Here is a 10,354-nt window from a genome sequence, read left to right as displayed (position 1 = left end):
AATATCTGTTGAGTTTTATTTCAAACTTTATTTCAATTCATTTCTTTATTACCCTGGATAACATTTCTCCATTTTCCCTTTTGTCAAATTCCGTATTTGTCCCAACTTCTACCTCAGGCATGTGGAATGTCCTCTTAATTATAGAGCTAATGATAGAAATGTTAATGGGAATCATTTTTCCTATATCGATCATATCTTGATAAAACACAAAAAAAGAAAGAACACAAAGGGACCCACCTTTTACTTGGACCTCTGTTATTACCCAATCTACCTTTATGCACTTCTCCCAACTCACTACCAATGGAGTTTGGGTTTTTTTTCATGTGCATTATATCAGAAAATACTCCCATGTTTTCTGGTATTTAAAACATAATTGAAATAGCTGTAAATTTAATTTCACCATGGAAGTATATTAAAATCCATTTAACCACTTTTCTATTGTTGAACATTTACACTCCTTGTTTTGATTATTGTAACTACTACTGCTAATAATTCAATATGAATCTGTATCTAAATGTCAGTTTATATTCTTGCCTAATGTTTTTCAATTGCTTACTATACATACAGATTTTGCTATTTGCCAGGTATTCGCTGGTGAGTAAGACAGACACAATTCCTCCCCTCACAACCTTTATAGTCTAGTGGGAGAAAGAAAACAAATAATAATACTAAACATGTAATTACAAGTTGTACTGAGTACTATAAAGTAAAAATGACAAGGTTTCATGAATAAAATGGATGAGTGATTAGTTTAAACCAGGAAAGGGTAAAGGAAAGCTCTTCTAGAAAGTGTCATTTAGGCTCAGATCTATAAGTGATGTAGTAAATTCTTCAGAGTAGACGAAACAGCATGTGCTAAGGCCTTAATCTGGCAGGAAGTATCTTAACCACAAGGGTTCTTTTTATTGTCATCTTTTTATTTAATGTAGTTTACTATATTTTACATTTATAACATATTTTAATATAATTTTTAAAGTCACAAGTATAATACAGAACTTTAAATACCCTTTTCCAGAGTCACCATTCATTACATTTGTCTTTTATACATATATAATATATAAATATAGTTTTCATATCTATGAAATTTTTTCCAAACTTTTTATTGCGACATACACTTTAGTGTGTAGTTGCTAAGGACATTAACTTATATACATAGCCAGTACAATCATCAAAACTGGAACATTTTACAGTCATGTAACTATTATGTAATCAATAGTTCATATTCAGATTTTGTTAATTATCTCCAAAATGTTCTTTATATTTTCTCCCATTCAGGAGCCAATCATGATGCAACATTTCAGAAAAGTGTATAAGGATAATTTGTCTTAAAATCGATGCTGTTAAGTTTAGTCACTTGACTAACATGGTGTCCCCGAGATCTCATTACGCTTTTTCCTTAGAAATTAATAAGTAATTTGTGGGAGACAGCGTAATTATGTAAATATCTTAAACTTTTACCCACCAATTTTAACATCTATTAATAATTCTCCAAACCTAGTATGCTGTATTTATTAGTTGACGTACCATAAGAGTTTTCCCTTTTCCCCCTTTATTTATTCACTTTTTAATATTTTTTATCAGTATGTACTCATAAATTTCTATTTTATACCACTATTTTACCTTTTTTTATTATCATAGTTTAAGTTCTGGGGTACATGTGCGGGACATGAAGGTTTGTTACGTAGGTATACATGTGCCATGGTGGTTTGCTGCACCCATTGACCCGTCACCTACATTAGGTATTTCTCCTAACGCTATCCCTCCCCCAGCCCCCCATTCCCGACAGGCCCCAGTTGTGATGTTCCTCTCCCTGTTCCATGTGTTCTCATTCTTTAAGTCCCACTTATGAGTGAGAACATGCAGTGTTTGGTTTTCTGTTCTTGTGTTAGTTTGCTGAAAATGGTGGTTTCCAGCTTGAGGCTTGCTCTGTTGCTAGACTGGAGTGCAGTGGGAGATCTCAGCTCACTGCAGCTTCTGCCTCCCGGGTTCAAGCGATTCTCCTGCCTCAGCCTCCTGAGTAGCTGGGATTACGGTGCCTGCCACCATGCCCAGCTAATTTTTGTATTTTTAGTAGAGACCAAGTTTCACCACGTTGGCCAGGTTGGTCTCAAACTCCTAACCTCAGGTGATCCACCTGCCTCGGCCTCCCAAAGTGCTGGGATTATAGGTGTGAGACACTGTGCCCAGCCCACTATTTTACTTTATTTTGGTACTCAAATTGTCCCAGATGTGACCAATGTAAGCCCTTCAAGCTGTACTAGTGTTTTTAATTCACAGGTTATGGAGACATATTTTTTAATTCTACATTCATGCTTTGCTCAGTATAGATAGAATATTTTCTTATATTTCAGAGTTACTTATTCTCTGTGGAGCCCTAATTTCAGACTTCCCCAAAGCAGATGAAGTTCCTTAGGTCTTTGCCTAAGAGATCATAGTAATTTTTTAATTTCAGTTTTCTCCACCTCCCTGTATTCTTATTCAATATGACATTTTTTGTGTGGTAGGGTGGTGTATTAGGTAGAATTAGGTCTAACCATAACTGATGGAAAACCTAAAGTAACAGTGCCTTTAACAAAACAGAAATTTATCTTTCTCTCTCACTTAAAATCAATCCAGAGGCAAAGATCCATGGCTGCCAAGTTGATTCTGCTGCATATGACTCTCTGGAATCCAGGCATTTGATGGCTCATGAGATAGTGATTCTTATTGTATTGTCCAAGCCAACAACTTTGCTGCAAAGAGGAAGAGACCAAAAAGGAATGGCAAAGTTAACACGCCAACAATTGCTAAAGGAAGGCTTCAGAATGCTGCCCCATTGTACACTTCCATGTATGTCCCATTGGCCAAACCTTAGGCGCTTGCTCAAGCCTGGCTTCATGGAAGGCTAGAAAGTCATCTTTTTTTCTGAACCACCACATACCTAGATAAAATTTCTATCGATGCTTAGAAGGAAAGACAGTTATAGTGGAACATCTAATAGTCTCATCCACAGCCCACCCCTTTAGCTTCATAAGGATTCCTACACATTCTTATTCATATATATATGACATTCATATATATATGACATTCATATATATATGAACTCATTCATATATATAAAAACAAACATATATACATATATGTGTGTGTATATATATGTGTGTGTGTATATATATATATACACACACATATGAATGACACAAAAGAGACAGGCCCAAAAGACACAGCCCTGAAGCCTCATCAAGTTATAGAATAGATGGTCTCTGAGTGACACATACTCCTGTCTCAGTTCTGGGTATACATGCTCCAGTTATCTGGTGAACTGTAAACTAAAAAGCAAACAATTCTACCACATACAGCATGCAGTGGCAGAGAGGAAACTGGTTAGTTGCAAAAAAAAAAAAAAAAATTCGGGCCGGGCGCGGTGGCTCAAGCCTGTAATCCCAGTACTTTGGGAGGCCGAGGCGGGCGGATCACGAGGTCAGGAGATCGAGACCATCCTGGCTAACACGGTGAAACCCCGTCTCTACTAAAAAAAAAATACAAAAAGCTAGCCGGGCGAGGTGGCGGGCGCCTGTAGTCCCAGCTACTCCGGAGGCTGAGGCAGGAGAATGGCGTGAACCCGGGAGGCGGAGCTTGCAGTGAGCTGAGATCCGGCCACTGCACTCCAGCCCGGGTGACAGAGCGAGACTCCGTCTCAAAAAAAAAAAAAAAAAAAAAAAAAAAAATTCGAAAATAGAAAAGGCAGATATCATGCTCTACATCAATTATAATGTAGTGATGGACGAGATAACAAAGATTTCCTTTTCCAACAATAGAGTGTGTCTCTCAACTATCCCACAGAGAAGGCACAGAATATTTGGTTGATAATAATACAATGTATCAGGGTTTAAAATTCTGATTGCTAAATATTTGTTTTTAATTTTGCAACCATTTACAAAACAAACCCATTCCCTTCCCAACGGTGACCACTCAAAAGTGGTCCTGAGGAGCAGTATTAGAGCTCAAGATGGTTACTTCATACTCCAGCATTGTTTAATATATGCACCAATTATCTAATGTAAAATAATGAATAATAATGTAAATACCCCTCTTCATTGATTGCTTTTCATTTTCAGTTGTGCTTCTCTATTTCCATTTGATTCATTAACTGGATTAACTGTGTAGTAAGAATTTATTATTCGCTTTTCATTTCCACACCAGGTATGATGACACAGGAAACTAATACAATCAAAAAGGATAATGTTTTAAAATTAAAGCTATAACAGGTAAATATATATACCACATCCCTACATAAAACTGAGGGTTACAGAGAATAAGTCAAATGTATTCATTAGCTTCAATAATGAATTTGGTGGTAGTGGATTTAGACAGAAAAGAAATAAAAACAAAGGGTATATTATATATCAAATCATCACACTGTACACCTTGAATATATACAATCTTTATTGTCAATTAAATATTGTTTTAAAAAATAAAGGACCAGAAGCCGAATATAGTTATAGAATGCAGCAAATGATGAAAACAAAGTGGGAACGAAGAACAAGCCTGAGGTGATCGGTGTAAGCTTGGCTAGAAGGATTCCAGATTGTTAGATCTGCTGCTAATTGGGACGTATGGGTGAAAAAAGCAATTACTTTAAAAACAAGCCCATGGCCAAAAGTTTTCTGGACCCATATTTTCAAAGTTCTAGATTCCATGATTTTTAATCATGTTAAATAACATTAATGTATGTGAATATCTTCTTGACACAATGTTTTTATGGTTTAAATAAAATGAGGAACTTTAGTCAATGGTAGGTAAAAAGTCCATACCGTGTTGGGCTATTGTGCAAGAAATTACTGAAGACTTCTTTTGTCTATATGTAGAACTAGGATTATGATGGCTCTATTGTAGCAGAAATCTAAAGAAATAATATCTTGAGAAAACTATAAATAAAAGAACATTGGATCTTGGCACCCAAAATAATAATCTTAATTTCCTCCTTGTGATCCAAGGAAATTTATAAAATTGTTGAGGCAGATTCAGTTTCCTTGGAGTCTCTTAGTCCTGAGTCCATTATAAATAACAGGTGCCAAAATTTATCATTTCATTTTACTATGGCAAGGAAGTTAGAGGGAAGCATACCCACTAAGGAATTACTATAATGACCCTTACCAAGAAATTTCAACTGTATTATCTGTATGGGGAACAAAGTTTCACAGCTTTATACAGTGAGTGACAACCCTATAAAGTACTTTTTTTTTAAGTACCTTTAGAACAAGGTCGTGTCCTTTGCAGAGACATGGATGGAGCTGGAAGCCATTATACAGGAACAGAAAACCAAGCACCACATGTTTTCACTCATGCAGTGATGAGCTGAGCAATGAGAAAACATTGACACAGGGAGGAAAACAACACACAATGGGGCCTGTCCGGGGGTGGAGAGGGGGCAGAACATCAGGAAAAATAGCTAACTCATGCTGGACTTAATACATAGGTGATGGGTTAATAGGTGCAGCAAACCACCATGGCACACGTTTAACCTATGTAACAAACCCACACATCCTGCACGTGTATCCCAGAACTTAAATAAAATACAATAAATTTTTTAGAAGTACCTTCCTTACCTCTAAAGAGTAAGTAGGTTTTCATATCTGAAAATATCTGGGGTGTGCTCTGAGGGAGGACCCAGGCCACCCACTGTTGCAGGAGGAGCCCTTCAGGACATAGTAAGCATGAATAATGTCTTTCATCTTTGAGTGAATCTACAATGGCTTCAGCAGTGTTCTCCAGTTCCTGGACTCTACAAGAAATCTGGAAAACTTGTATTCTTGGGTTTGGACAATGCAGGCAAAACCACTCTTCTTCACATGCTCAAAGATGACAGATTGGGTCAACATGTTCCAACACTACATCTGACATCAGAAAAGCTAATAATTGTTGCAATGACTTTTACAACTTTTGATCTTGGTGGACACAAGCAACCATGTCAGGTTTAAAAAAATTATCTCCCAGGAATTAATGGGATTGTTTTTCTGGTGAACTCTGCAGATCATTCTGGCCTCATGGAATCCAAAGTTGAGCTCAATGCTTTAATGACTGATGAAATAATATCCAATGTGCCAATCCTTATCTTGGATAACAAAATAGACAGAACAATGCAGTCAGTGAAGAAAAACTCTTTGAGATATTTGTGCTTTCTGGATAGACCACAGGAAAGAGGAACGTGGCCATTTAGGAGCTGAACGCTCACCCCATGGAAGTGTTCATGTGGAGTGTGCTCAAGAGGCAAGGTAGGGCGAGGGATTCTGCTGGCTCTCCCAATATATTGGCTGATGTTTGGACAGTGAAAATAAGAGTTTTTCTTCTCTGGACTGATCCTATTCACAGCTTCTTCACGGACTTTTCTAATAGAACGAGGAAAGGTCTCCAATCATGTCTGGCGTTGAGAAGCCAAGAGTCTCTGTCAACTCTCTCATCACCCAGTGGTGAAATGCTCTCTTCTCCACACTGTTGGGGAGGTAATGCTGCCCCACATGCTGGTGCAGGTCAGTATCCTGGGGCTTGGAAGCTGGCAGGGTTTTCTGAGTGAAGTTGTGCACCATCATGGGGCACCTGAAAAGAAAAACACATCTCATCACTCTGGTTGATTTCAAAAGAAAATGATTCTATTTTTAAAGAAAGTGTTGTTAATATAATTGATACCCCTTCTAACTTTCTGAGTCCAAAATTTACTTAGTCCAGAGTTTTCTATTCTTTTTTTAACTAATGAATGACATTTAGATACTTCATAAAATCATGAGCAGATACACACATTGGAGGCCAGAGCTCATTTGGGTGAACTCACTCCTGCTGAGTTAGCAGGTTGGTGAGAGAAGCTCCCCTGAGCTCACCTGTCTCTCTAACTGCCTTGGAGAAGGTGGCATTACCTTCTGAACAGAGAACTAGAAAAGGGGCAGAACCTGGCCTTGTAGTTGTGGCAGGTTTCCACTGTGGTAAGCTAGGGTCATTCCTCATCAAGGAATGTGTAGCAGACTGTTCACTGTTGAGCAGATAATTATAGTATTAGTTATTATTATTCTTATTTATAAAGTTATAGACTTCAGCCAGTATTTGCTTTTATACTTTGGTGAAATTTCATTTCCCTCTATAGCACCTTCCTTTTTCATTTTCAGTTATAAAAAGTGACTTTCACCTCACAAAAGAGTTGAGAACATCTCTCATGTTGTCACATACTGCAGGTGTGTCAGTTACTTTTGCACAGATTCTAGCAGAAAACTTTTCTGAATAGGAAGACAGGACAAAGTTAACAGCTTAAGGGCTCTTAATTCTGTGAGTTGAGGACTTAAATGTATTGTAGCACTTATTTGAATGCAGGAAAAATTTACTCAGTAGGCTTTAAAATTTCCATTTGGAGAATTTGGTCTCTATTGGATTTTTCCTGAGCTCTTTGTCTCACATCTTATCTCCTTAGATATCTATGTTGCTGGTGTTTAAAGTAAAGGTTAACATCTGTAGCTTTTCCAGGTGTGTTTGTGTGGAGTTGTTTATATATGAAATTGCCTTTCTCCATTACAGAAATAAGCTGGGGGAAACACTTAACTCAAAAACTTTCTATAGAGCTGTTCCTTTGGAGGCAGCATCACTTATTGGAAGTAAAGACTCAATATAAAAGCAACAGCATCCCTACCACGGTGATGAGGACTGATTTTATAGCATTCCATTTTCTTAGTGCCGCATGTGAAATTGGATTTTTACTACCTTAACCTAAATTCTACCCTAGTAGGAAAAGATCAAAAGATAGGATCTCCCAGGGAATGACAGGAGATAGGAGATGAAAAGTTGGGAGGATATCTTTATTCTGATGTGAGGGTAGGGAAAATGTGGATAACATATTACTGGGGTGAGAGGGTATAGTTACGTAGTTGGAGTTCTCGGTCTTCCGTACTGACTTGTTGGAAAAGCACACTTTTTCACTGTCAGGTACCGAATGCAGAGGCTCAATAAAGTATATTTCTGGGAAGTGCATTCTTTTCATTTATTAGCAAGCATAGCTAGATTAAGACAAAATTGTTTGGAAGGAGGTTAAAGCCTTAAGTGAACAAATTTAGCTAACAGTGAATGAACTAGATAGTTAACTTGCATATTTTTTTAAAATTTCCTTTGGTTAAATGTTCCCCATACATCACTATTCAGAGACATGAGAAGTACGATTGCTTCCATGTTGGTTTTCCTATTTTTAGTTTTGGATTTTTTCCCCCTATTTGTCCCTAGTCGCTTTGTTGCAAGCTAGAAAACTGTGAGTTCTACGTAGGGCAGCTCTTTGTGAAAGTGGTTTATTCCACTGGAGAAAGGGGATTGAAAATCAGTTAGAACCAATGTATTTCTTGCCCCATGGAACACTCTTCCTGTAATAAGACAGCTGAAAGAAGCTGCTGTGAGGAGCTCATCTCCAAACACAGGATCAGCGCCCTGTACAGAAATTCTCATGAATTAAGACGTTTCATTCTGTTTTATTAGAGCGCATATATGTCCTATTTCAGAAAAAGTAAAACAGTCATTTACAAAAGAAAATAAATCTGTATCCTAAGCATTTTAATAAAAAGTTAAAGCATAAATAAATAAACAAACAATAAAAAGATTTGGGATCCTTTCAATCAAGTAAATAAATAACTATTAAAGACCTATGATAGGACATAGGCCACTGAATACAGAAAGAACATTCGATCTTTATCCCCAATTAACATTGAATTTTGATGGAAGAAAAGATTAATGTTCATTTTGTAAGAAAAGAGGGTACCACTAGAAAATATCAACATTGATTTAGGTAACTGCTGTCTATGAGAAGAAATAATCTATTTAACTTGATTGATTTAATCTTTTTATATAACTACATGTATGTTGTGATCTCCTTATGAAAACTTGCATACTAAAAAAACTATTTTTAAAAAGGCTACTCTGGGCACACTGCCTATAGGGTAGTCCTGCTCTGCAAGGAGCAGTTAAAAAAAAAGTATAAATAAATTGACACCTATTAATACTAATACTAATCATTATAATTTAAAATATTGAAACGTGTTTGAAAAATAATCTATGGTACTGTTTGCATTTGTGGGCATTTCCACTGATTAAAAACATACGTGTACTGGTATTAACATCTAGAAATCATTATCATCAGATTCAAGACAAGTGATCTGAGTAATGTAAGGAAATAAAATGGTAGAAAAAGTAAACCTTCTGAGACTTATGGGAATATAAGGACATGGTTAATATTTGGATACAAAGTGAAGAAAAATTAACTAGAAGATATAGACTTAAAATCAAACAGGGTGCTGTATTTCATGAAAATAACAAACCCAACTTTGAGTATTGGACTTCATAAAGCGTTGTCACACATATGGTGCTAACTAATCTCCACAACAGAGCAAGACAGGTAAGGGAGGTTCTGAATATTTAAACAAGACCTAAAATGTACATATATTAACAATTGGGCAGTATACTAAATCTAGATTTTCTAATGTCATATCTTGTTTCTTTTCTACTATGCCAGTATTGTTCAAATTTTTTACCATTACCTGTAGTGAGGAATATATTGTACATCAGAATCCAGGTCATACAAACACACATATAAAAAGAGTGATGAAAATAAGTAAAATAAATCAATAAAATAGCATATAACTGTACAATAGATTACAACTCACAGTGTGAAAAGCACTAACACACATCATACTGTATAACTACTGATACTTTAATGACCTTGTATCACTTGCCTGTGCAATGAATTGTCTTGTTTTATAAGTACTGAACATGTTGCAAGGAACCATTTCCTTTCAGCTGTGTACTTCCTTTTATGACAAAAGTTTTATGTTGGCAATCATCATTCTAGGATTTGGGAAGAAGAGGTAAGGAATAGTTTTATGCTGTTTCTATGCAAATCAGACTAATCCACATGGAGCTCAATGAGTTCTGAACTCACCTAAATGAACTCGTAAATTGAAACAGAATATGACAAGGGTCAGCAGATTTTGGATGAAAGAAATGAACACATGTGTTAGTTAGCATGGGTATTTCTTGGGCATTCTTTAAAATTATTCATTTCTCCATTTGATTCATTTTTCTAATATAAGATTAATTACGTTTCTCATTACTTAATCATTATTCTGTAAAAGTTTACTATATTGCGTTTCTTGGGTGAGATATAGAGATTCGTTGGTCTTCCTTTTAGAGGCACTAGAAAGGTAACATTTTGGCCTTTAGACATAATTTTTCATGCTTACAAGTGTCAAATCACCAGTGAAGTTACATCGCAGATAAAACCCCTTCATAACTCAGTTTATTTTGCTTAACTGAATAAGTGGACTATCAGAAAAATTCAATACTAAAGTAAGCCTTT

General features: G+C 36.2%; 1 pseudogene; it reads left to right on the top strand.

Moving 5' to 3' along the window:
- The first annotated feature begins 5,527 nt into the window (after nucleotides 1-5,527).
- LOC117088507 lies at nucleotides 5,528-6,311 on the top strand (annotated as a pseudogene).
- The last annotated feature ends 4,043 nt before the right edge of the window (nucleotides 6,312-10,354 follow it).

Source organism: Trachypithecus francoisi, unplaced genomic scaffold, assembly GCF_009764315.1.
Source record: "Trachypithecus francoisi isolate TF-2019V2 unplaced genomic scaffold, Tfra_2.0 Lachesis_group10, whole genome shotgun sequence".
In the NCBI taxonomy this organism is placed as follows: domain Eukaryota; kingdom Metazoa; phylum Chordata; class Mammalia; order Primates; family Cercopithecidae; genus Trachypithecus; species Trachypithecus francoisi.
This window is presented reverse-complemented; position numbering and strand designations above follow the sequence as displayed.